Here is a 21,389-nt window from a genome sequence, read left to right as displayed (position 1 = left end):
TTCCTGTGTGTGTTCTTCAAGAAAACTTTTCTTGTCCTAGCTTCAAATACATTCCTTATTTTTTTTTTTTCAGGAAATTATGGGGGTACAAACATTTTGGTTACATGTTATGACTTTGCCACATCCCAACCATGATTTGAGATGTCCCCTTCCCCCACTACAACGCTCACCACATTCATTAGTTGTGAGTTTACCCACCGCCAACCCCCCTACTCCCAAAGAATATTACTACTGTGTGAGCACCTTAGTGTTGATCAGTCAGTGCCAGTTTGATGGCGAGTACCTGTGGTGCCTATTCTTCCATTCTTGTGATGCCTCATTTCAGAGGAGGGGCTCAAGCTCTACCCAGGAAAATATAAGGGATGCTAGATCACTGTCGTTTTTTTTATAATTGAGTAGTATTCCATTGTATACATATACCATATTTTATTAATCCACTCATGGATTGATGGGCACTTGGGTTGTTTCCACATTCTTGCTATAGTGAATTCTTTTCCACAGAGGTTGCATTAATTTGCAGTCCCACTAGCACTGTAAGAGTGTTCCTATCTCTCCACATCCTCGCCAGCATTTATTACCTTGGGATTTTTTGATAAAGACCAATTTTACTGGAGTTAGGTGATATCTCATTGTGGTTTTGATTTGCATTTCCCTAATGATTAGAGATGTTGAGCATTCTTTATATGTTTCATGGCCATTATTCTGTCTTCTTTTGAAAAGTTTCTGTTCATTTCCTTTGCCTATTTATTGATGAGGTTGTTTGATTTTTTTCTTGTTGATTTTTTTGAGTTCTAGATAGATTCTTGTTATCAGCCCTTTATTGGATGTGTAGAGAGCAAATATTTTCTCCCATTCCATAGGTTGTCTATTCGCTCTAGTGATAGTTTCCTTGGCTGTACAAAAGCTTTTTAACTTGATCAGGTCCCTTTTATTTATTTTTGTAGCATCTGTGATTGCTTTGGGGGTCTTCTTCATAAATTCTTTGCCTAGGTCAATGTCTGAAAGAGTCTTCCCTACATTTTTCTTCTGGGATTCTTAAGGTTACATGCCTTAGGTTTAAGTCTGTTATCCATCTTGGATTGATTTTTGTAAGAAGTGAGAGGTGAGGATCCAGTTTCAATCTTCTGCATGTAGCTATTCAGTTTTCCCAGCACCATTTGTTGAAAAGGGATTCTTTTCCCCAATGTATATTTTTGTCTGCTTTGTCAAAGATTAGATAATATGTGAATAGTTTCATCTCTGGATTCTCAGTCCTGTTCCAAAGGTCTATGTTCTCTATTTTTGTGCCAGTACCATGCTGTTTTAATTACTACAGCCTTGTAGTACAGCTTGAAGTCTGGTAGGACTGATACCTCCCAGTTTGTTCTTTTTGCTTAAGATTGCTTTGGCTACAGCTACATTACTTATAGCTTCACTTTTGATTTCGCTATTCTGTTTCATTGCTATTTGGCTTTCTCTATACTCATATCATACAGTTCAAATTACCATAGTATGATATTATAGTAAATACAGATATGAGAAGAAATCCTCCCTATTTTTTTTTCATTTTTCTCAATATGGCCTTAGCTTTACTATTCCATATATAGTTTGAATCAGTTTTAACAGCACTCTCTAATAACCTTAGGTATTTTAAATGAACTTTCATCAAACTTGTAGATGAATTTACACAGAATTTGTATCTCTATAATACTGGATAATCCCAAACATGATTGGCATGGTTCCCTATGTCTTTTTTTATATCCCTCTTTAAAACTAAAGTATGATAATTAGCTCCATAGAGTCTTACATATCTTTGGTTAGTATTAGCCTTAATATATGAACAATAAATTATTTATTTTTGGTTTAAATAAATACTATTTTAGATGTTGCTATTGTATCCAATGACCCTACTAAGATACTATTTTGAAAAGTAAAGTGGAAAAGCCCCACAAAAGTATAAATTAATTTTGTTAATAAACATGCATACTACAATTTTAAACAAAATTAAAATCCAAGAGCACATTAAAATAAATAATATAACAAGATTAAGGAAGGAAATTTAATATCAGAACATCTTGCAGTGCAATGCATTATATTAACAATATAAAGTAGAAAACCCATTTGATCCTAGATGTGATTCCCTCCTTTATAACTTGAGTACTTTAAATATAAAAAAAAACCTTTTGTATTAAGCTTTTATATTATTAATTTTTTACCTCTATTTTTGATAGTTTCAAATGTATGTTTGCCATTTTGTCTGATGGATTCTCTGAATTTTTCGAGAGGAATGATTAGTATGCTACCAGCACATAGTCCACAGAAACTTGCAGGTGACAGCAAGCCAGGCTTCGTGGGGATTTCCTGTATCTGGAAAAGGGTCAATCTGATAACCTTCATGTTACGACTTACTAGTTAACCCAATGTTACATCATCCACACTTTTTAGCAACTTGTTCCTCCTTGGGAGACCCTACTATATTACTGTTTGTTTCATCTGAGAATAAGAAGAGGAAATTAGGATGATTTGTTTGATCCTCAAAACTTACTGGATCTTTTCTACATTCTAACACTAAATAGTTTAGGTGGGAAAGGGGCTTTAAAAGAAAAAAAAAACAACTACTATGTTTGTTCCCTTTCTATTTACTGGAAACTTTGCTTGTTGTTGTACAAATGTTCTCACTCAGCCTTTACCTAATTTAAGGATATGTATTACTCAAACAATTTTAAGGGCAATAAAGACCAGAAAGATTTAGTGACTGTTACAAAGTCAAAGTCACTCAGATAATTTTGGATGACACTGAGAGAGACAGTCATGTCTGTCTGTTTTCCAAGTTCATGTTCATTCAACTACATAATATAGTCCAGATATGGGGGAAGGAATAAACATTTCTAGAAAAAGTCAATTTACTCATTTGGTGGCTTAAGATGATGATATGAATATGGACCTTGTTTACATAAAAGAATACACAAGCATGTACCTAGATGCTTAATATTGGTTGAATTAAAGAGTGGTGAGGCATATCTTGCCAATTGACCTGGGAGTCATCTATAGAAAAACACAGGAGCAGTTAAACCTTTACTAAATTAAAAATGTGAAATTCTAGTAGATGCTTATAACAGCAGTACAATATTGAAATAAAAATATATTCAGTAATTCCACATAGCTACCTGTAATAGGAAATTCTTAAATGTTCTAGGTTACTGTTTGGGGCTTCAGGAGGAAAGGATTCTTCTCTCCAAAATAGTTGCTACACGTATGGATTGCTAAACATAACTGCAGTAATACAGACTTGATCATTGCAACTCGACAAAGAAGCAGAGAACAGTAACACCTCCCAGCCATTCTCCTAAGTGAGAAAATCAGGAAGGTATGTGTTTTGAAGCATATGATAGAGAAGCAAAACTAACAGGTAGAAATAAAAAACTGTGCATCTACACATGAAAAACCAACAGCTATCTGTAGGTGTTAATAAATGTCCTATTGTGAGAAAGCAACATCCCACCTCAGGCTAATATGGGAGAAAGCACCGCTGGGCACTTACAAGCTGAGCAGAAAGTTCAGAACAAGAGATTTCTAGGTGGGACCATTAAAGTCTACCCTTGTGGCCTCCTGGGTTAGAATGTTAACGCAGACCCTGGCAACTAGGAAGTAAAGCTGACATCAGAGCAATAGTTAATAATTTTATATACCTATGATATAATATATATTTTTATTTATACATGTAAATTTTATCATATATAATTATAATTGTTCAAAGATTTCTTAGGTTAATAAATATATATATAAATATTACTGAAGCCCTTTTATGAAAATCCTATTTACTGTGCCACAGTGGTTAGCAAATATTTATGCACAAAATTCAGTTCAGGAGAAGAATATATACTGTGCTTGTAAAACACATTTTATTTTAAAAATTATACCTTTTTCATTATTAAACAAAATATCTATAAGCATATTTAAGCATTATTTTTCCTGATCAAAGACAGGTTTTATTTTGAGCTATGATTTCAGAAGCTCCATAGCTTGCACCCACTGAAGCAGCATATAATTTTAGTGACAGCCCTTAGAAGCTTTGTTAGTAGTATTCCTTTGAAGCTGCCTCTTTTTGTCTTTAATTGACTGATGTTATGAGCTAGTAAATTGTTAAATATGGTTGGTCTCATATAGCCTCTTGAATTTTATATAAGAACTTTTTTCATTTCACATGAATTAAACAACAATGTACTTTACACAGAGAACTAATCCTCAGCTTATTTACAATAAAATATAAACATTTCATTGGCAGTTTTTCTCTTCTTAATATAGTTTAAATTTTTATTTTGAAAATAGCTACCTCAATTGATAGGAAAAATGAATCTCCAGTGTGGTAATTATGAATTATCTTTTTAATCAACTTTCTGAATCCCTTGGCTATCCCAATGGGAGAACAGTAACTCCTAACACCTACCTCACTCCATACACAAAAATCAACTGTGGATGGATCATACAACTAAGTGTAAAAAGTTAAACACAAACACACACACACAACACCTCCCCTAATATTCTAGAAGAAAAAATGGGAAATCATTTTTATGATCTATAACACAAAAAGCACTGCCTATAAAAAATGCCTAATAAATAACACAACATTAAAATTAAGACCTCTGTCTATCAAAATACACATTAAAAGAATATAAAGGCAAGCCGCAGGATAGGTAGAGAAATTTGCATCATATATAAACTAAAATATTCAGAATACATGAATAACTTGTTCAATTTAATTTTTAAGACTATACAACACAATAAAAAATAAGGGAAAAGAACTATGTCTGGTATTTACAAAAGGCAATATCCAATGACAGTAAACATGAAAAATGCTCAAATACATTTATTATCAAGGGAAAATCAAACTGAAACAACAATGGTAGAGTTATGATTTTGAATGAGGGTATAAGGTAAGTCCTCCTGGTGATGGTGCCACATTTTTATAAAATAAATCACATTAAATACAAAAAGCTAAAAATGATTCAATGCTACTACCTTTTTATAAAAATGACTTAAATGAAAAACCAAAGATAGAACATACCAAGTAGTAGCAGAGATATAGAATATTTACCACTTTCATATACTGATGGAGTGGAGTGAGGGAACATTTGGTACAGATATTTTAGCATACTCTATTTGGTAGTATTTATTAAAGCTGAACATAAGAGTGAATTCGCTTCTATGAAATCTTAAGTATATACCTAAGAAGAATAAATGTACATGCTCTATTTAGACACATACAAGGATGATCATGGTTGTACTATTTCTACAAGCCCAAACAGGATACAATCCAAATAGCCATTAACAATGGAATGAATAAATAAAACATAGTATTTCAACAAGTGAATATGCATATAAAATATATATTTAAATAGGTATGAATATATATTTTACAATGAGAAAGAATTAATTATTGATACAATGAAAAAACATAAATTAATCTCACAGAATAATGTTGAGCAAAAGAAGCCAAGAAAACAGATTTCATAGTAGATGATCCCATTTATATAAAAGTCAAATATCAGCAAAACTATTCTGTTATAAGTCAGGAGAGTATTTACTTTGAGGAGGATAATCAGTGAGAAAAGGCACAGGAAGACTTGTTTTGTGCTGGAAAGGTTCTATTTTTAATCTAAGTGTTGCTGACATAGTGTTTTCATTTTATGAATATCTATTGTGGTGTTCACCTATGATTTGTATACATTTCTACATGTATGTTTTTATTCAATAGAATGTTCATTGGGAGAAAATGGATCAGTATAATAAAGTGAGCTTTTATGTTTGTACTCCCTCATTTCTAAAATTCAGTGAGGTGACAATAAAAATCTATAAAATCCTAAGAGAAGTAGGAATAATGACATCAATGGATCAGAAATAAGGAGTCCTTGAACTTTAGAAATCAAACAGGATCAGATATATGAAGAAATAAACCAATGGAAATTATAGCCATGAATGGTTGTCTAAAGGTATGGGTCATAGGAGTTTAAGGTCCAGATTCAACAAATCAACTAATCAAGGTGATTAATTAATTTAACATATTAATGTAGCAGCTAGATCTGTTCTCTTTCCCTCTCCACATCACCACCTATTGTGTTAAGCAGTGGTGTTTGTCACTAAGCAGAAAGAAAATAGGTGCTGACATTGAGGATGAAAGGTATCTACTGGCCCTGAGAAGCTACCAGAATTGTGGCATCTACATGAAAAGCTACTGGTGCAGTAGTTACCCTACCTTTTAAATCATCAGAAGTAGGAAAGCTTCAATAAGTCATAGAGAAAACATGGAGGTAAACAGGATTCACCAAGAAAAAAAAAAAATCAGAAAATGTGGAATTATCAAACATTTGAGGACAACCAACATCATCAAAGTGGGCAGAAATTTTATAAACAAAAGAATCAGTACTTCTGAAGGAAATTTATTTAACAAGGCAAGTAGAAGACATTAGAAAGTGCATAGTTTATATTAGAAAGAATCAACTAGATGACTTGAAAATTAAAAATAAAAAACAGATTTTAAAACAACTGATGATGATAAGAACAAATCAGGATTGAATAACATGAAAGAAACTATTCAAGATCACAAATTAGTTACCTAAATAATCAAACCAAGACAAAGAATATAGCATAAAAAGTCTAAACAATGTGATAGGAGAGAAAACAATTTCAAAGGAAAAGTTGACGAAATGTATATTCCAGTGTCTGATAGAATTTCTAAAAGGAGGGACAATAAAAAAGTATAAAGAATAAGGGTGTATGCTTACATGATGAGTGCATTGCGCACCGTCTGGGGAATGGTCACGCTTGAAAGTGCTGACTCAGGGAGGTGGGGGTGGGGGGAGGTGATGGGTGTATACCTACATGATGAGTGCAATGCACACTGTCTGGGGAATGGGCACACTTGGAGCTCCGACTCGGGGGGATAGGCGGTACATGGGCAACGTATGTAACCTGAACTTTTGTACCCCCATAATAAGCTGAAATAAAAAAAAAAGAATAATCAAATACTTAATAAAATACTTCTGATAGCTGAAGAGGCACATGAGTATTCATACTGAATGAGCCCACAAAATGACCACAGAGTTAAAAAAAAAAAAAAATCCAATCCTAAACATTTAAGTATATACATTATGATGACATTTCCTTATGCCAACAGTAAAGATACCCAAAAAATATCCAGAAAGAAAAGGAACTCAAGTTATCTACAAAGAGATGAGCAACAAAATAGCAATATCAAATGCTGGCAAACAGTAGAAATAATATTTGCTAAGTTCTGAGGGAAAATGCTTTTAAACATAGAATTCTATACTACATAATGCTAGCATTCACATAAGAGAGCAAAATAATATATTCACATACATAAAGACTCAGAAAGTTTATGACCACAAACACATTTCTGGAAGGATTACTTTAGGTGCATTAAACAAAACAAACAAAAAAAAAACTATGTTTCCACAAAAAGAGGAACGATGAAGGCATGGGATACATTTGTGATCAAGAAAATCAATAAAACATATTTAAGTTTAGACACTTGTACATGTAAAACATAAATTCTTTTTAAAGGGGGGTTGATACAAAGCTCCATATAGAATTTTAACTTTTTAATAAGTAAATAAAAGCTTATTGTCAAATGAGCAAAGAAAAAATAAATAGGTAAATTATGGAAGAAAATATGTATAAAATAAAACATAAATCATCAATACACAAAAAGAAGCTCAATGGTACTAGGAAAATGCTAATCAAACAACAATTTACTATGTGTTAACTTTTCATTTGGGTCAACTGTATATGACTGACAATAGTCATAGAAAGGCTGTGAGGAAATAACACTCTTACTCATGATGGCTAAAAAGGAAAACTGTGAGTTTTTATTGATAGAAAACTAACAGCATCTACCCAATTCAAAATTTTACATATCCTTTCATTTAAAAATTCTATGTCTATAACTCCGTTCTTAAGGAAATACTTGAAAATGGGATAAAGATATACATTTAGGAATATTAATTACAGCATCACATTAAATAGTTAATATTGGAAAAAAACTGAATGCTAACCAATGGGGAAATATTTAAATTTAATAATATATTCACACTTTGGAATATTATGAGTAATTAAGAGGACTAGTGTGGGCTTAGCTGCATTGATATGCATTAGTCTTTAAGATTTAAGGACATTTGGCTGAAAAAGGCAAGTTCCAGAACAAAATGTAGGGATTGATCTATTTGTTGAAAACATTTAGAAAGGGGTGGGGTTTTTTTTTTGGCGGGGGGGGGGAGGTTGGTGAAGTTTCATTCACAGAAAATTCATTAAAAAATGCTAAAAAGAAAACCTATTAGAAGCAATTAATTTTGGGAAAGAATAAAGGTGGGGCTAAAGGAAGGGTCTAATAAAGAGCTACTTTGGCTCTTGCAGTAAGGATGTAATTAGAGATGGAGAGTAGAGAAATATAAGCAAAAAACACTAATTATGACTGTGTATGTCTCTGCTTACTTATTTATTTATTTATTGCTTGTTTTTATCTTTGCTATCCAGTCAGTCCTTAAATTCTCAAGCTTTCCCTCTGTTTACTGTTTTCTTTTGTTCTTTCAGGTCAGAACTCAAACATCCATTCTTTAAAGAAGCCTTCCTTGCCCATCCCTTCTTAATCCTCTTTATTCTTCCATCACATTACTATTCCATTTTTGTTTTTCAAGGCATTGATATCTATATAAAAGTATGTTTCATATCTATTTGTTTAACTGTTTACTACATGAACCTGTACCACACCTTAGAATGAAAGCTCCATGTGACAGATTGATGTTTTATTTCCACTGCTATATTATAGCCTTACTGGCAGTACTTGGCAAACAGCAAGCACTAAATAAGCATTTGTTGAATGAATGAATGAATGAATGTAGGTTTCAATTTCCACGTCTATAAGGGGAAAACATTTCTGAGATTAGATGTGGGGCAATAACAAGAAGCTAAGCAGGAAACTGGATTAATCGTCATCACTAATACTACTCAGTGATAATATGGTTCCAAAACGTAAAGGAGATCATAGTATGTTAATGACTTTGGCCACTAAAATCAATATTAAAGCAGAGTTCTGTAATGTTTTCATTCAAATTGTGCTTGTTGTTTACTTTAAGGAGCATTATGAAGGAAAGAAAACTAATGTTATATTCTTCTCAAATGAAAATAATAAAGCCCTCAAATCCCAATTATTCTTGGGAACATACTTCATTTCATATGTTAATAAGTGTTAAGTGAAAGTTAGAAATACTTCAGCTCACTTAGGCCTATAGCCCCTGGGATGAACATTCTTTCCACATCTGTCCAGATGTATATTCCTGAGGACACAGTAATTCATTTTTTTAATGGCAGCAAGATACAATTAGGATAACTAGATGAAATAGTAATCCTAGTATCTTTGACTAATTTACTTCAGTAGATATATTGAAATGTCCTAAAGCCAGATGTTCAAGCTGCCAAATGGAACAGTAAAACTGCTGAATCTTTGACTTATAAGCCTAGGAAAACAAACCATCTTTGTTTTTGTAGGTTTAGAAAAATAAGATGCTTGGCCCCCCTAATACTGATTTATTGGAGTTTTATTAAGCCTGGTTGGATAGTTTAAGAAAACCATGTAAAAGATATACAGACATACTGAGGGCTATTTCTTTTAAAAAATAAACATTTTCTTTTAATGATTATATCTTAGCAAGAAAAGGGTCTAAATCAGAAGCATTTGCACAAGAAGCATCGAGGAAAAGCAGCTTTCTAAATTCATGCATAGAACATCCCCAGTAATAAAAGACATAAGTACTCAACATTTTATTCCATCGTTTTGATCCAACAATATCTAAGAACTCCATTCTATTTTATATTTAAAAAGCAGGTACATTTTGGCTGACTGGAATAAAATGGTTTAAAATAAATTGCAAATCAGCCACATGATTTGTTGAATAGTAAAAAAGCATATATGATCATATCATTATCACAATAAATATCATCCATACCTATTTTTGTACATACTTTACCATAAGACATTGATAGGAAAATAAAGCACCCTCCTGATCCTCTACCACCTCAAAAGGCCTCTAGGATAAGGGAGTTTTTTGAGGGAAGCATTTCCAATGAAAATACTAAGAATAACTGCCATAATCACTACATGATACACTTTTGTTCTGTGTGACCTCAGCCAAATGGTAGAATGGGAGTTTTCTACCATCACCTACCCACAGTACATTGATTTTTAACAACCACTTATGGATGAGAGTATCTTTTTGGGAGTCAAAGTCCAGCAGAAAATTCCAGTGCACCACTGGAGCAAAAAATCCAAGAATAGAGGCATTGAAGATGCCAGTCAGTAAAGTCTGGAGGAGATAACTTTCTTCCCAAAGACACCAATGCAAGACTTCCAAACACACACACGCACACACACACACATGCAGAAAAAACATGAAAACACCAAAGGAATACAACATTTTTTCAGTAACCAATCCCAAATAAATGGAGATCTGTAAGTTGCCTGACAAAAATTTAAAATAATTGTTTTCAAGAGGTTTAATGAGCTGCCCAAAGACACAGACAGACAACTTAATGAAATCAGGAAATCAATACACAAGCAATTGAGAAGCTCAAAATAGATAGGTAAATCATTTTAAAAAAATAAATAAACTTTGAAGCTGAAGAATAAAATGAATGAAATGAAAAATGTAATGGAGAACTTCAACAATGCAGTGGAGAACCTCAACAGCAGACTTGGTCAAGCAGACCAAAGAACTTGTGAACTCTATGATAGTTCACTTAAAATTATCCAGTCAGAGGAGAAAAAAAGAAATCAGAATGAATGAAGAAAACTCATGGGATTGATGGTACATCATCATGAGGAATATTACATAGATATTAGCAGTCTTAGTAAGAGAAAAGAGAGAATGGGGCAGAAAACTTATTTAAAGAAATAATGCCAAAACACTTCCCAAATCATGGGAAAGATACGGACATCCAGGTACAGGTGGTTCAAACATTCCCACCAAGTTTCAACTCAAAGATGACGGTACTGAGGGAATATAGGATTTCTACTCAGATCTACTGAATTAAGATGCATGTTTTCACAAAGTTCCCAGGTAATTCATATACACATAAATGTTGGAGCAGCATTGGGCTAAGTAATCATGCAGTAACAAACAATCTCAAATTTGTAATAGTTTAAAAATATTTTTTTCTTGTTCATGCCACATGGCTATCACAAATAAGCAAGGGAGCTCTGTTTATCACAGTTACTTAATGTCTAAGTCTGTAGAGTAGCTACGATGGCACACTTTGTCAGCTGTTTTTTCAAGAGATAAAAATGTCATGGGGGAGAGGGATTTCTCATCAGTCTATGATACCACCAAACAAATAAATTACTGTTGTTACTCCTGCTTACTGAGTACTAAATACTTTCTTTTCCTTCTGCATTACTAATAAACCTTGAATTTACCTCAAGTATAGCATTTAATAAATTGTATTTTTTGTGTGTTTTTGTGTTTTCTCTATTAAGATGAAGCCCATATTGTCCTATGCATCTTTATATACTAAATATTAAGATGCTAAATATTAAGTGCTAAATATAGTGCTAAATGCTAAATATAAATATATACTAAATATTAAGATGATATTAAGTTCATAATCATTGATTAATTTGTGTGGCTTTATTTTTTTAACTTAAGTAACACATTTAGATTTAGATTTAAAAACACTTTAACACTTTTCCTTTTCCAGATTAAGAAATGTATCAATTGATTAAGAAAAGACGTTAGGACTAGGAAATCCACATTAAAACAACTCACCATCTGGGCGAGTCAGAGTGAAGAGACTTTTCCTGAACTCAGTAAAGTTGATTGATGGCACAAGTTTGACTTGTGAACTTATCACCTTTGATAGTACTTTTTATCTACAGAGAATTAATGAAAAGTTGCAAGTATTGGTAAGTCTGGAGGAATAAAAAGAAAAAAAAGCTATCTTTCAAATTTTCCAACTGTGAATCTCTGAGCTACTTTTGAATTTCAATTGGATATTTTCTATAAGGTAATATTCTGCAAGTTACAGAAGACAGTATTTAGTCATCTGTAAGCAATATTTGTCTGCTGGACACCAAGCCCAGATTCCCTTTCTCCTATGTTTCTTATAAATCGTCTATACAGCAAAGACCTTTCTTTTCTAATACCTTTAAAGACCAATATGGTACATAGATTTAAAAATATTGGTAATAGATCACAAGGTATCTTTCAATATCAACTCAATCAACCCTTGCTACCAATCTACAGTAATCCTTAAACAATGGTTAACACAACTGAGGCACAAAGATATTACTTAATTTTCTAAACTTTGAAGTGCTAATGGATTATGGAGACAAATTTATAATCATTTGTTGAAAATCAGAAACAGAACTTTGGACAGATTAAAAGTTGCCAACACTGAATTCACATGTATCTTTCTTTGTGCCAAGAATTTGTTTCTAAAAAGCTCTTTAATGGCTGGGCACAGTGGCTCACACCTATAATCCTAGCACTCTAGGAGGCTGGAGTGGGAGGACTGCTTGAACTCAGAAGTCTGAGATCAGTCTGAGGAAGAGCAAGAGCCCATCTCTACTAAAAATGGAAAAAAATTATCCAGGCATTGTGGCACATACTTGTAGTCCCAGCTACTTGAGAGGCTGAAGCAGGAGGATTGCCTGAATCCAGGAGTTTGAGGTTGCTGTGAGCTATGACTGCACCACTACATTTTAGCCCAGGAGAAAGACAGAGCAACACTCTGTCTCAAAAATAAATAAACAAACAAACAAACAGACATAAAAGCACTCTTTAGGTTGAATTACATGCTCAATAACTTATTGTAGACTTGTAACATGTGAAAGTATTTAATTATGTATTTCATATATCTTTATGTAAGGTTTGCTTGAAGGAATTTCCATCAAATTTTAGAAAACAGAAATCGATAGCTCAACCAAGAATTGAGATATAAATTCAGATGATGACAAAAGAATAAAAATAAGTTTAGAAAAATTTCAGTTTGTTGCAAAATATTGCTTTTAAGAAGATATCCCAAAATTCTTGAATGGAGCTTTTTAATTTAAAAATGCACCCTCTTCAGCATAATTTATTTTATGACATGCAAAAAAATGAGTTATGCCTGAGTTTTTAAAAGTTGTTTAAGATACCTATCTCCTCACCATCAAATTTAGAAAGGCAAGCTAACTGAAAGAAGCAAGAAACTCCAGTATAAAATGTCATTTTCAATCTCTCTATTCAGAAATCTCTCATTAACAAGCCCAGTAACTGACAATTACTGCTTTACTCAAAAGAGTCAGTATTCCAGTTCTCACTCTGTCATCAGGGCTGGCTGGTTTTTTGCTTTAGTTCTTAAAGGACAGAGAGATATGTCTGCTCACTCGATCAAACTTATTTCACTCTTACCAGAAGCCAAACACATGAAGAAGAAACAAAACTAATTCTTAGCTGAATTTAGTAGCAAGGGGTTAATTCTAAGCAAAACAAACACAACGTACTTTCATAGTATGTTTAAAAGTAGTTAAAAGGGTAAAATAATCATGAGCATTTGCTGGAGAAATCTTACCACTGTCTATTGTTGGTAATTTGTTTCTGTTGGGGTAAGGTATTGGCTCTAAGAAGTAGTCCCTAAATTTGATCATGTGTTACAATCACCTGGGACATTTTAAAAAATGTGATGTACACACTGCACCCCAGACCAATTCAATTAGAATCGCTGGAGGTGCAATTTAGGAATCAATGCATTGTTTTCTCTAGGTGATTCCAATGTTGAGATAAATTTGAGATCCACTGCTTAAATTGCAGTTTATTCTTAATGGCATAATGACTGCTAGAGTTATTCCCCAAATCCCATCAACAGCCACATTATGAGATACTCTCAACTCTACTTCTATGTCATGGAAGCCTGGCCTGATAAATGAGGTTATAGGAATTATTTGAATAGTGGGATACATGTAGGCAAAATAATTTGTTCCTGTAATTAAAAAGTTAATTAAACAAGTTGGGGGCTATGCAACATTGACAAGCGAGAGGCCATATTTATGCTTTCTCTGTAATTGCTTGCTACTTACTGTAACTACCCATGAAACAACAGCTAATCTGTAAACTCAGATCTTAGTATCTAAATTATTCCTTTCCACCAGTCCATATTTTCTTTTTTTAATTTACTCATTTTTTTTCCTGAAAATATGAAACTCAATACACCTGCATGAGAAATGCTAGCCATACCCCAAATTTACTAATTAGAAACTTGTTAAATAGGACCCATGCATAGACCTTTGTCACAAATTTCTCCAGGTAATTTTTATGTTTACTAAACTTTCAGGTCCAGTGTTCCTACGGATTTACAGAAAGCAAAGGGAGCAGGTCCATTTTAAATAAGAAAAAATTCATGACTTTTAATCAGAAAAAAATGTCTGTCTATCCATCCGTCCATCCACTGGAATAGTATACAAGTCCAGAAATATAGGTCCCATGCAGTGGAGGCTTCAGAAGACTTATCAGTGTTTTACCTTGTCCATCTTTTCTTGCCAGTGTTGGACAGCCAACTATGATCTTTCATGTGTCCCTGGAAGAAAACCCACAAAGGGATCCCAGAAAGCTGGAACTCTGGCTATTAGATGTCATTTTTCTCCCATAGTTTCTGATCCACAAGCTTGGATAGTTGCTTTGCTTGGGCCAGGATACAGTTTTGGCTAAACTGAAGCATTCTCATGCAGAATGAATCCTGGACACTAATTTATCTGTCATTATAAGCATAAGAAACACTTTCTTTTTTTTTTCAATAGCTAGCAAGCCGTGAGAAAGTAGTGAAGCCAGTTGTGAAACTGGTCAATTAACATATTGTCATTTCAAACATGCATCAGTTGATTTGATCATATTATATTCACAAAGAAACTGAAAAATGAGGAAAACAATGCATCATTGTGGTTTATGATTTGTGAAGATATTTTCCCAGTACTTTTCAGGCTGTGAACTAGAAACATTTTCATTTATCTGTAGGTATGTGTGAGGGGGAACAGTATGACAGAGAGCACAAACGCACACTGCAAAGTTTTTGGAACAGCGCTTTTAGTTGGTAGATTTATCTTGTGGCTATAAAAGACGTGAATTTCTCCAGAACAAAACCCGTTTCTTGTTTATCTTTGCTTTCTCTCCAGAATCTTATAAAGCAACCAAACTACTAAATGTTAAAGTGTGTTTATCAAATTTGAATGCAAGTCAAATTTGGATAACATTTGTCAAATTAGAATGTGCTAGACGTTATCACATAAAAATAATCTTGCTCTGAGTTTGAGATTATTCCTCAATCTAGGCCAATAGTGAATTAGTATATTAATTACTTTTATTAACCTAAAATCTCTAGTAGATGGATTGATTTCTTAGGAACATAAATCCACATTTAACTATACTACCAAAGCCAGAATCAATGAATACTGCCCACCATTGTCTATCACATAAGATGTTAAATACAGAAATAAAGAATGCTGAATTCAATGGAATTACTATAGAAAATAAAGTTTATAAGAATGCCATTATCATACTAAACTAGAACAAATTTACAATCCAGATCTTCAAAATAATCATCCCATTCTTATCGAATTTTAATAGTTTCATAGTGAGTATGTATCTTGCTAATGTGACCTCTATTAATACATATTTTTTACCATTCAAATCCATGGTCTGTCACCAATACTTGAATTTTTCCAGTTCTAAGTACAAAGAAGAAATAGAAGGAGAAGATAAAAAGAGAAAATAAGTTTTTTAAATCCTTTAATTAAATATAAGGAGAGTCCTGTAATCTAGATAAGAAATATTTTCCAAACCACACAACTACCAGTTGGTGAAAACTTCAGGGCTATTCCATATGCTTCAGTGGTGCCTCCATTATGCACCTTCATTTTCTATTCATTCTCTCCAAGTGAGAATTATTGGAGTGAGAATTATCGACAATATTATAAAACTTTTGCCAAATTCATAATAGCAGATTACACCTGAGCCTAAAATTAAGCAGTATCTCTGTTCTAAAGTGAGCCTAACTTTTTTTTTTTTTTTTTTTTTACAAAAAGTGTCTGGCATTTTAACTGTTGTTCCTCTCCATATTTTTATCTCAAACACTGTGATATTGGTGAGAGCTTATATTTAGGGAGTTTTATGTGTCAGAAACTATCAAGAGCTCTACAAGCATTACTTTATTTAAGCTTCATAACAAACCTATGAGTAAAGTAGTAGTATCATTCAGCAGTTTGGGAAAAGAAAATCAAGGCTTGCACAGGTTAAGAAATATGGACAAGGTTTTAGGTAGTAAGTGGAAGAACTGGGATTCTAAAGATAACATGTCCTACTCAACTACTTCATTCATTTGAGCTAATCATCTTATCAAAAGTTACTGTACAAAGGGTAGCTATTAGTAGATGAGAGTAATGCTCTTAATTGGTTGAGCAGGCGCATTTGTGATCTATTCCTAACCTTTCCCCCCTCACCCCAAAATTTAGAATGTACTTTCTGTACTAAACTTAAACTTGGCTTGATTTTATTTTGCCATCTATATTCCTTTCCCTCCATGAACAAATTTTCATCAAGTATTTTATGTTGTGTGAATTTTTCTATGATAATTTTTTTTAGTAAATGAAGGACAATATATATAAAGAAATAAAAACTTACATATACAAGATAAGCATTAAAACATTTGAAATGATTTGTGCATATGAAGCTGCATCCAAAGGAAAAAGTGCCTTCTTGGAGTAGTTTGATATTTCTGAATTATTTATCAAGTCAGGTTTAAACATCATCTAAGGTGTTGAGAAGGCATAGTTGAGTATCATGTACCATAAAACTACAAGTTCCAAGAAAAACACCAGATTTGAAAAAATATATATTTAAAATGTATTTCAGTTGCCCATATAATTTATATTCTAGAGTGAATTGAGAGGAAAGTTGCTAGTTGCTGCAACACATTTAAGGCAGAAAGTCTGAGTATACTTCCTCACTTGGGTGTTGATATTATGTAAGTTTTGAATTAAGGGATGTCTGTGTTTTACTGTCAATTATGAAAACTTGAGCTCCTGGCTGAGGAAGTAATGATTTTAAAATAAAATTTTGCCTAGAGGGATAAAGCCTCCTGTCTCTGAGATGAAAATCATTGTTGGCTTGTTGCCTAATGTCTTGTATGAAGAAAGGGTGTGGATAGGTAAAGAAGCATAGTTTACACAAATTAAATAAGGATATTCAGAGATAATATATTGAAAAAGTCTGGTTATTGTTCAAAATGAGTCAATAAAAACATGTCAATTGAAATGACAGAGTACATATAAAACAAATCCATAACAACACTGCTAGACTAGAAGGGTTGCCATAAATACATCAATTAGAAATTTGGAGAAGTTACAAAGCAAATGGAATAAGATAGACAGCTAAATCCAACAGCATTAAAGAAGGAGATAGAGGAGGAGGTCTTCAAGAAAATATAGTGCTTTCCTCAGGAATTCTCAGAAATAGATTCTGCAAAATACCCTATAGCAAAATCTGGGGAGAGAGAACAGAGGGCTATGAACACCCAACCGGGTAATTATCGCATTTCATCAATTCTTAACTTTGCAGTTTTTCACACTTTGGCATTTATTTAATAATTTCAGTGTGTCTCAAAATCATGCAATGTCATACTTTAATTGGCAACAGTTTTTCTTTGTGGTGGTTTAGGATATTGATATGCCTCATAACTGATGATGTCGCCAGTTCTACGTTCTATGAAATACAGTAAACGAATGAACTGCCAAACCAGCTCCTGCTTCTCAGAGCAGCTACTTCTAGTGTTTGTCCCCAGGCTAAACTGAAGCTTTTAGTTGTTTTTGTTTGTTTGCATGTTTGTTTGCTTTTCTTTTTAAATGCAGGCTATCACAAGAGAGAAGTTTCCAGAGTGGCATTGGGGTAGATAAGATGTTAGTGTTAAAAGCTAAGGCACATTTATGATCCAGGGCAAGAAATAGTGAACATGGAACAATATATGGAAAAACTCTACCCCATCCCAAATAAACCTGTACTCTCCTCTTTAGAACAATCATTCAAGTACGCAAAAAAGAGTAAAGATAGTTTCAATAATAGAAACCCTTTAAAATGTGACCCCCCCCCATGAACTCTGTTTGAAATAAATTGAAAATATTAATATTCTCTACTGAAAAATAAATCAAAAACTCTAAAAGAAGTTAATATGGAGATAGGTATAAATAATTATCAATAGGACAGATGTGAAAATTAGTGTAATTGTGAAGAAATGATTGGTAAGAAAGTAAAGGCAAAATGTAAACTAATATGAAAGTTACATTCTGGGAGGCTTTATCAAAACAAGAGTTCAGAATAGGAAATAAAAATGTTCAAATTTTCTTGTGCTATTTGGACAGTAGTTATTGAAACTATTATGTTATTTCTTGACATTGCTAGAAAATATGCATTTATACACATTTTGAAAATTCTATAAATGTAACCACAAAAAATATTGGAAATAGGGTACGTAACCCCCAGATGACTAGCAAGTACCCCGGCACAACTGCTGAGGAATAAAGAGATTTCAATTAACCCAGCTTGAGGCAGTAAAGAAATAACAATAAAGCAATGTGAAAAGAAAATGAAAAATAAAAATGTTCACATGAAACAAAATGTATTCTCAGTCAGTGTAGAAACAGCCAGGATGGTTGAAAGAGTGACTTTGGAGGCACCTCCCTTGACACCAAAGAACTCTGTGGAACGGCTGGCTCACTTTCTCCAAGCTCACCTTTCCTTAAACTCAATCTTCTCTTTTACAAGTTGGGAGGAGGATGGGGAGGAACAGTGCACATCTTCAAATTCCCACAGCCAGGGAGGGTGAGCAAATTCTCTTGGTGCTGGGCAGCTAGCCTCAGGGCTTCCTGGAGCCTGAGCTCAAACCATTTATTTCTGTCGTGCAAGGCCATCCTCACACTGGGGCTGTTAAAATTTATCAAGAAGAGTTCTAGAGTAGCATTTCTCAAACATTTTGTTGTCAGAAAACCTTTATACTCCTCAAAAATATTGGATACCTTAAAAACTGTTTGTGTGGTTATTTATTATTTTTCATACTGAAAATAAAACTAACAATAAAATACTATTAAATTATTTAAAATAACAATAAACCAATTACATGTTAACATAAATAATGTATTTCAGTAAAATTTAACTATATTGTCTAAACCAAATAATATAACCAATAATATATATGATCATCAAAATTGATGACCCAATTTATTTGATAAGAATCAATCCTCCTTTCTGGTAATCCTGCCTAAGATAGGCATAGAAGTTACTTAACTAGTTAAATTATTTCAGACAGTTCTCCTTGCAATGTATATTTTATACTTCTGTGGTCTTTTGACTCCATGAGAACCCAAACAAAGCTCTTTTGTTTCATTATTTAGCTTTGTCCTCAATAACATCCTTGAAAACACCATGGAAGCAGTGATGGAGTGCAAGCAATGTAAGATTTCAAAAGACAGGAGGAGTCTGGATTCTAAACTTTGGTGTGCCTTGTAAAAACTACACCCCATGTTTTACTTCCTTCACCATCAAAGAGAAAACAATAATACATGTCCCACAAAGCTGAGGACAATTTATATGATAATGATTTTCGCAGAGTTTATCATTCTAGAAAATAAATATTTATTGACAAAAATAAAAAGAAGAAACCCTACTATCTCATAAATTCCATTGTCAATTTATTTATAGATCTAATTATATATGTTCAAAAAGGAAGGAGTACATGAATATCAAGTCAAAACCACTGTCAAACAGAAGAAGCTCACATTGCTGGGGAGAATTCTATGATGGCTCCAAAATTCATGGCCCCTAATGTATAATATCCTGCCCTGGAGTATAATGGGATAGTAGGTCCCTTGATTGAGTTAGGTTATATAGCAATGATGGTGTGATTGCCATTCTCATGATTGTATTGTATTATACAAGACTCTGTTTGTAGCTAACTGAATAGACATTTTTCTCTTGTCTGAGAAAGTAAGCTGCCATGGTGTGAGAGGGTCAACTAAGACCCAAAGGTGGCCTCTATAATTTAAGAGTGACCTTTAGCTAGCAAGAAATCGGGAACCTCAGTCCTACAACCATAAGGAACTGAATTCTGCCAATACCTGAATGAGTTTGGAAGAGGATCTAGAGCCACAGATAAGACTGTAGCACCAGCCTACACTTGGGTTTCATTTTGGTATAACCCTGAGCAGAAGCCCCAGCTAACCCAGGATTTTTGTTTGTTTGTTTGTTTTTTGTTTTTTTTTGGAGACAGAGTCTCCCTCTGTTGCCCAGGCTAGAGTGCCGTGGCGTCAGCCTACCTCATAGCAACCTCAAACTCCTGGCCTCAAGCAATCCTTCTGCCTCAGCCTCCTGAGTAGCTGGGACTATAGGCATGTGCCACTATGCCCAGCTAACTCTTTGTATATATTTCTAGTTGTTCAGCTAATTTCTTTCTATTTTTACTAGAGACAGGGTCTTGCTCTTGCTCAGGCTGGTCTCCAACTCATCAGCTCAAACGATCCACCTACCTCGGCCTCCCAGGGTGCTAGGATTACAGGCCTAACCCAGGTTTATGACCCACAGAACTGTGAGATAATACATGTGTTGTTTTCAGCCACTTAATTTGTGGTAATTTATTGTGCAAAAATACAGAAATAATAAAACGAGTTAAGGAAAAAGCTATGCGAGCTCTCAAGGATGCCTCAGGAACAATGGATACTAGCAGCTAGGTGGATAGTTTATTTTGAGAACCATCAGGTTGTGGTAAGCCTAAGGATATTGGAGACCCCTATCTTCATCCAGGTGTTGGAACTGGGACTATACATTGTCTCATTAGGTCTAACGTGAAAACTAAGAGACAGCAAAGACAATAGCAGAATTGATTTAGGTAAAAAGTGATTAAATTGCCTCATGAATAAAGATTTGTTCTATATATGTCTCCTTGTTTTATAAATGCTACTATAAATAACATATTTTAAATTAAAAGTAATATTTTCTAAACCAAAATAATATTCAAAGTGATATATATATAATCATTTATATTTATGGGAATGAATTTGTTACTTTAAAAAAAATTAATATCTTTTCCAAAGTTTTTTTTTCCATTTTCCTTTTTCCACAGAACACTGTGCAAATAATTTGTTAACCCACACCTCTGAAGCCATACTAAGTTTGATTATATGGATTAGAATAATACACAGTTTTGTCCATGTGGTTGCCTATCAAATGTATGCTATAGGGAAAAAATTAAAGCATACAGAAAAGCATGAGGTTTTCTTCCTTTATTTCTCCCAATTAAGAAAATTGATAGACTGGATTTTATTGTGA

Source organism: Eulemur rufifrons, chromosome 9, assembly GCF_041146395.1.
Source record: "Eulemur rufifrons isolate Redbay chromosome 9, OSU_ERuf_1, whole genome shotgun sequence".
NCBI lineage: Eukaryota > Metazoa > Chordata > Mammalia > Primates > Lemuridae > Eulemur > Eulemur rufifrons.
This window is presented reverse-complemented; position numbering follows the sequence as displayed.